Source organism: Choloepus didactylus, chromosome 11, assembly GCF_015220235.1.
Source record: "Choloepus didactylus isolate mChoDid1 chromosome 11, mChoDid1.pri, whole genome shotgun sequence".
Lineage (NCBI taxonomy): Eukaryota > Metazoa > Chordata > Mammalia > Pilosa > Megalonychidae > Choloepus > Choloepus didactylus.
Window position 1 is genome coordinate 29,855,411 of NC_051317.1, and position 6,997 is coordinate 29,862,407.

A 6,997-nucleotide genomic window follows, 5' to 3' on the forward strand; every position below is an offset into this window, starting at 1 on the left:
GTGGGGTGGGGGCAAGGTTAAGAGGAAAGCAGCGAAAAGCACGAGAGAAAGGAGGACGCGCTTGTAGAGGGCTTGGCGCGGGAGTGGGGGTAGGGGGAGCGTTGCCCCAAGGGTTGCCTTGAGGTGTAGAAGGCAGCCAGGGGTTGTTAGTCGGCAGGGTGGGAGGAGCGGCGGCAGCTGCCGGTAGCGGTTCCGAGGGGGAGCTCGCTGAAGGGAGAGGCGGGAGTGGGAGGCCCCAAGCGTCACAAGATGGCGGCGCGGTAGGCGTGGCTAAGACACAAGATGGTGGATCAGCCCCGCCCTGTGAAAGGGCGGGGGCCCAAGGCATAAGATGGTGGACTAGCTCCGCCCTGTGGAAGGGCGGGGTAAAGCGTATGCGGTTTCCGGCCCAGCTTAGGGCTGATGTCATCGCCGGAGCATTTCCTCCCCTCGATGGAAAAAGAAGGAGGAAGTTCGCCATCTTGGCGTGGCGCAGTGTTATTTTGCTTTTTGGGAGTCACCTCGAGCGCGTTGTTAATCTGCTCGACTAAGGACTCCGTGTCCGAGTCATGATTTGAATTAGTATCGCTATCTGAATCTGTTGGCTGGGTTGATAGGGCCTCTTTGGATTTAACGGGGCCTCGATCAGGGGGGAGGGAGCCTTGAAGGCAGGAGCGGATGGTTATCAGAGTGGGGAGCAAGCCGGGAGGGAAGCGCTTGCTCTCATGTTCCATGGCGTTGGTGACTCGATCAATAAGACGATCATAAATAACAGGGTCCCAAAGATAGCAAGTGGTGAGCCATGGGTTAAAGGGCAGCAGGAGGTCCCAGTATATCTGCAGCTGCCGGACAGACACTTTACAGCGATGCGTGTCTAGGAGACCCGCTAGAGCACGAACTTGAGGTGCCTGGCATGTAGATAGACGATTACCCATAGCTGAGGGGAGAGGAGGGGGGGTTGTTTACCGAGCAGAGAGAATGAGATAAACCGTGGCCTTGAGGCCGAAGGAGACGGCGAGAGCGGAAAGCAGTGCCCTTTGGCAACGGGAGCAGTCGGGGGGGGCGGTTGCAAAGAGGCACACGGCGCCAAATGAGGAAATAAAGATACAAAGAACTACAGCAAAGTAATGGAGGGGAAGAGGGAGAGCGTTAGGAGGAACGGGGGTCATAGAAGTGCGCATACAAGAGGACGAAGAGAGCGTGGGGGATACTCCTACTGGATGAAGAGAGCGTGGGGGAAGGGAGGAGCGGCCTCGGAGCGGTGAACCTCACACGGCTCCGGAAGCGGCGAAGGAGAGGCGGCCCTTACCTTGCAGGCGAGGAAACGGGAAGCTGGAGAGGCGTCCGGGCGAGCGGGCAACCTGCCGAACTGTTGTGTGGAGACGTTCCTCACACGGGGCACCAGTTGCGGTCGGGGTTACTGCTTCTGGGGGGAGGGGCGGCCGGTAGCTGAGCCCTCAGCTCTCGGGGCTGCTTAAAGGGTACCGGCGGCGGGGGCTCTTTCCCGGAGGCGAGGGGGAGGCGGAGGACTTGGCCGGGTCCTCGGCGGGAGGCGTGCAAGGTGTGGAGGGCGGCGATAAGGACAAGACACTCTTCATCCAGTAGGAGTATGCGCCAAAGAGGCTTTATTCAGGGGTGATCACAGGTTATATAGGCTGGTAAGAAGGGTAGGGCTGGAAAAGAGGTGAAGTAGCCTTAAATGGCAATATTGAAGGGAGAGGGGCTAGGATTGGTTCTGAGAGGACGCAGGAGCCGTTGCAGCGGGCGGGGGTTGTTCTGGACACGGTGCATGCGCGCTGGCGGTGGCAGGAGTGGCCTTGGCACAAGGGAGTGTGTGGGCAAGATAGGGAAGTGAGGAAAGGGCGGTTGGGAGAAAGGCGGTTTCCTCCGGCAAGCCTCCCCTGCCAGTGGCATTTTGGGTGAGGAAAAGGGAGCTGCCTTGACCTTGCTCCCCAGGCTCGGGGGGGCTGCAGAGGGCACTCACGCCCGTACCTACTACCCTCCCCAGGGGGTGATCAGGTCCCCTGGCCCAGGCCTGGCAAGCTGAGGTACAAGCCCAGCTACCCGCAAGACACCAAATTTGTTATTCCGATTTCACGGAGGTGAGATGAGAGCTAGACAACAAATGCTCAAATTCAATGTGGGTGACAAAAAAGAAAACATTTTTAAAAGGGATTAATAAAATTCAGAGATATAAGATGCCTCTAGCAAGATTCACAGGAGAATTCTAGTGAGACAATTTTCATTTTAAGTGTTTTAAACAACTTGTATTTCCATTTTCTGTTTTAATAGAAAATTATAAATTTCCTATTTCTCAATATGAAAAGAGAGTGTTTATAAAGATTCATATATATACAAAAATTGGAAATAATACATTTATTAATTTCAGTATTCTGTTTTAGGAGTTTAAAAATTACCATTAGTTGTTCATTCTCAGTAATGATTTTTTTCTATAAAAGAAGAAAAAAAGAACTTCTCATATCTTTTCTTGTTCATCTGATTCCAAGGAAATAAAAAAAAAAAAACATTTTCTACTGGAGAATCACAATTTGATAAACTCTATCTGAGGTCTGGATACTCTTTATTATAAAGTTCCCAAAGGAAAAGCCATACTGGTTATCTGAAGAGAAAATACATAAATGTGAAGATCTGGGAAGAGCAATATGGAGAGGATGGCAGTGGCTATACTTTTATCTTTATAGATATATTGATAGGGGTGATTTTTAGGAGTATATAAGCATATTTTTCTCAAAATAATAATTTCTCTTGGACATCACCTAGTTCAACTTCTAATAATAACAACAATAAATATAATTCAAGTCTCGTAGAAGAAAATTCTGTTTTATGAAAAACTTTTACTTCCTAGTCCAAGAAGTAAAAACTTGGGCTCATAAGAAAATGTGTCTCAGATAATTATATTTCTCCTAAAGAATTCACAGAATGGAATGAGGTACTAAAATTGCTAGATTTGAAATTTGAAGAAATAAGTTTGATACCCTTCCACCACCAATCAATCATGTAGCTCTAGACTTACATTTCTCCTCTTTAAAACTGGTAAAATAGTGAGTATTACATGAAGAACAAATTAAATAACATATATGAAAATTCTGGAAAGTTCATTTATGTCTACAAGGCAGGTCTCATTTGATATTCAAGATGTAAATCAGGGTGATAGACTCAGGAGGCAGGCTCTAGTTCCATTCCACCCCATCCGCCCCCACTGGACTCAGCTATAAAATCTAGAAAGAACACACAGATCAGCTATTTGAGAACTCTGAGAAGTAAATAGTACCCCATGGGTTGGACACCATCCAGTTGGTGGCGAGCCTAACATTTCCCTCCCAGTCTTCTAGCCTGGAATCAAGGCAGCATGAAAACCACAGGTGGGTATTGGCATGGACAAAGAAAGTGCCAGGAGAAATCCTCCAGGTCAAGTTCAAGAAGCAATAAAGGTTATCTCCTAGCAGAGACACCAGTGACAGTGGAGGCCACAGGTGCCTAATATACTGAGGGAGGGAAACTTCCTCTCTAATTAGAGGAGCTTTGATCCCAAGAGAGAGGGATGACAGCATTATTTCCTCTTCTATGTCCTCACACCATTTGGCCCTAAGTGTGGGTGTGGCAATGGGAAATGCACAGCAGAGTGGGATCAATAAAGTCCTAGATTTCTGGCTAGAGGATCAAAAAGGGGAGCTGTAGGGAAGCAAAATTTTCTGAGGAGATTGTGGAGAGAGGAACTTGGAAAAGCAACCCCACTGAGTTGTTTTCAAGTTTCTGAACTCACCCTCAAAATGTACATACATGGATCTTATCTAAAATAGCACACCAGGGAATGTAAGAACTAAACTAATGGATAGACCACCCCTATGTCCCAGACTGGGTACTGGACATGCAGCTTTAGATCATAATAACACTACAAATCCTTTGAAAATGGAGTGGACTTTCAAATCACAGCTGCTAGAAGGCAAATTTTTGGTGAGGGCCCACCCTGTCTATATGGATTGGTCTCAACATCTGATTCTTTGAAATGATCAACAAAATTGATAAAAAATTTTGCAGTCAAGCCTAACAAAGGAAAAGAGAGAGAAGAGACAAATTACTGATATTCAGAATGAAAGAGGGAAAATCACTACAGACCCTATAATAATCAAAAGAATAATAAGGGAATACTGAGAACAACTCAACAACATACTTACATTTGAAAATGTAGATAAAATGAACCAGTTCCTTGAAAATCATAAATTATAAAAAATCACCCCTAATGAAATAGGCAATCTGAATATTCCTATAAAAGTTAAATAAATCTAATTAGTTTAAATATTTCCAAGAATTTACCTCTGTGCTCAAATGTGTTCAATGACAGATTCTGTCAAACACTTGAAGAAGAAACATCACATCTACACAATTTCTTACCGGAAATAAAACAGGGAACATTTCCAACTTATTTTGTAAGACTAGACTTACCCTGATACCAAAACTGTACACAGATGGTACAGAAAAAGAAAACAACAGAACAATACCCCTTATGAAAACAGACACAAAAATCCCCAATAAAATATTAACAAATTAAATACAGAAATATGTAAGAAGAGTAATACACCAACATCAAAGGGGTGCACTCCAGGAATGCTAGGTTCATTCGATATTTGAAAATCAATCAAGGTAATTCACCATATAAAACAACCTAAGGAAGAAAGTCACATGATCATATTAATTGATGCAAGAAAAAGCCTATGAAGAAATACAAGGAATTTACTATAAGAGTCTCAGCAAACTTGCATTAAAGGGAACTTCTTAAACCTAATAAAAGACATCGACCATCATATTTAACGGAGAAAGGCTGAATGCTTTCCCCTTAAAATCAGGAACAAAATAAGATGTCTACTCTCACCATTTCTAGTGAACACTGTACTTAATTCATAAACAACTGAAAGTATTCCTCTTAAAGTTGGGAGCAAGGCAAGGTTGTCCATTTTTACCAGTGCTACTTGCCATTGTGCTGGAAGTGATTGCCTGTGCAGTAAGGTGTGCAAGCTGAGAAGGCAATCACGAGAGTCTTCTACCAAGACAGAGCCACAGTCTGTGGTAACCTAATTGCAGAAGTGATATCCTCTCAACATTGCCATAGTCTGCTAGTCAGAAGGGTCACCAGGGCAGCCCATACTCAAGGGGAGCATGAGCCATCCTGGGGGCTTTCCACCACAAGACTAGATAAATTGATCTATGAAACAGAAGAAGACGTAGGGAAACTGAGCAGAGCACATTGATGGGTGGGCGACAAAGGTGGCAGTCCACGCCAGGGGGCACAGAACGAGCTCGTCACTAAACAGTGCTTGGATAAGTGGCTGTCTATAGGAAAAAATAAAATAAAACCTAACCCCTACACTATCTACAATTAAGTTTAAATACTTAAATAAGACAGGCAAAACTTTAAAACTTTAAAGGGAATGTAGAAGTGCTACCTTAGAGATTTGTGTCTAGATTAATATATTTGATTTCCATGAGTTTCAGCAAGCCGTTAGGGAAAACAGGACAGCCAAGAGTGCTCCCCTATTTCCTACAAGATTTTTGAAGCACTGTTATAATTGTTCCCATTTATACCAGGATGCCTAGGTAAGCAAATGCCTCCAAGGAAAAATCCTGAAAGTTAAAAAGAAATCCAAAAAGAAAAATTGATGATGAAGAAACAGAGTTGGCAGAGAAAGAGGTTAGAAACACAATGAAAAAAATTAAAAAACACCCAATGCATCTGTCTTTTAAAGTGACAGGAAAAACAAAGCACGCTAATCTGAAACAGATAAAGATAGCATCCAACCAAAGAAAAACATGGCAATCGCTTTCGAAGAGTAGCAGACAGTATTTGCAGTCTATGATGGAATCAGTAATAATAGCAATTTTAAGTAAAAATATTAAAGAAAATGAACAAATCCAATATCATCTCAACTGCCTGAACAAAAGATTGCTACAGCTGTGTGAAATGCCAGAAGCCCCTCCCCAAAAGCAGAAAGATTTAACTAATGTGTCAAGTCTACTGAAAATGGAAAGGACACTTCTCCGAGCTAATGAAGAAGGTCTGGCATTACTGCAAGAAGAAATAGATACAATAGCAGAGATCACAGAGTCAATGACTGAGAATATTCAAAGCCTCAGAAACAAACTTCAGGTTCTGACAAGTGAGGTGGAAGAGGGGAGGAGAAGATGTTTCAAATCGATAGTAGTGAGGTACTCTCCCTTCCAGAACTTTCTCAGAACAGTCACAAAGCACTAGTACTTCAGAAAGAAATTTTGATGCTAATCCCAAACCAGAACGCTCTTCTAAAGGACTTGGATGTTTTTCATAATTCACAGGTGAAGCACATGCTAACCTTCATCAAAGAAGCCTTTAAGAGACTTGATGCCTCTTAACAAGTTTTTATGTGTGATTGTTTCATATTAATTTAAAGTTTATGAATTTATTAAATGTTACTGTACCATGATACTTCAGAGGCTGAGGCTTCTGTGGGAATTATTGTCCCTTGAGAATTACATGCACTTTAAAATTAGCCTGTGCAGATCTACTATCAGCATCAAATATAGTCCTGGAGACTCTGTTTTAGCAATTGGCAAGCATAGAAAAATCATGTTTATTATTTGCTACATCTCTGGTTGTTTGCCTGGAACCATAAAATAAGAACCACCACAATCCATTAGTTAATAATGGCTGAAGGGAGGGCATTTATTGCTTGGTGCAGATAAAATATGTTACAAGTTAATATATGTAAAGTCTTTTTGTGGTACCTAGTACCTAGTTTGCTATTGTTAATATCATTTACCTCATGTCTTACAGTTTGTGTCTGATCATCTAGCTTTTGAGAAATCCCCAAATCCCTTTACTCCTTTACAGAACTCCCTAGTCTTTTGGGAAGTAGTTGAGATTGGCCAGGTGCCTTTAACTATGAAGGTAGCATCAACATTTTATTTCTTTGGCTGAATTAGTGAATAGATATTGAATACTTATTTTCCACTGTGATCAAAGCAT

The 6,997-nt window shown here is 43.1% G+C and overlaps 1 pseudogene; it reads left to right on the plus strand.

Annotated features, from left to right (window-relative positions):
• The first annotated feature begins 5,584 nt into the window (after positions 1–5,584).
• On the plus strand, positions 5,585–6,384 carry LOC119505892 (annotated as a pseudogene).
• Positions 6,385–6,997: the final 613 nt, after the last annotated feature.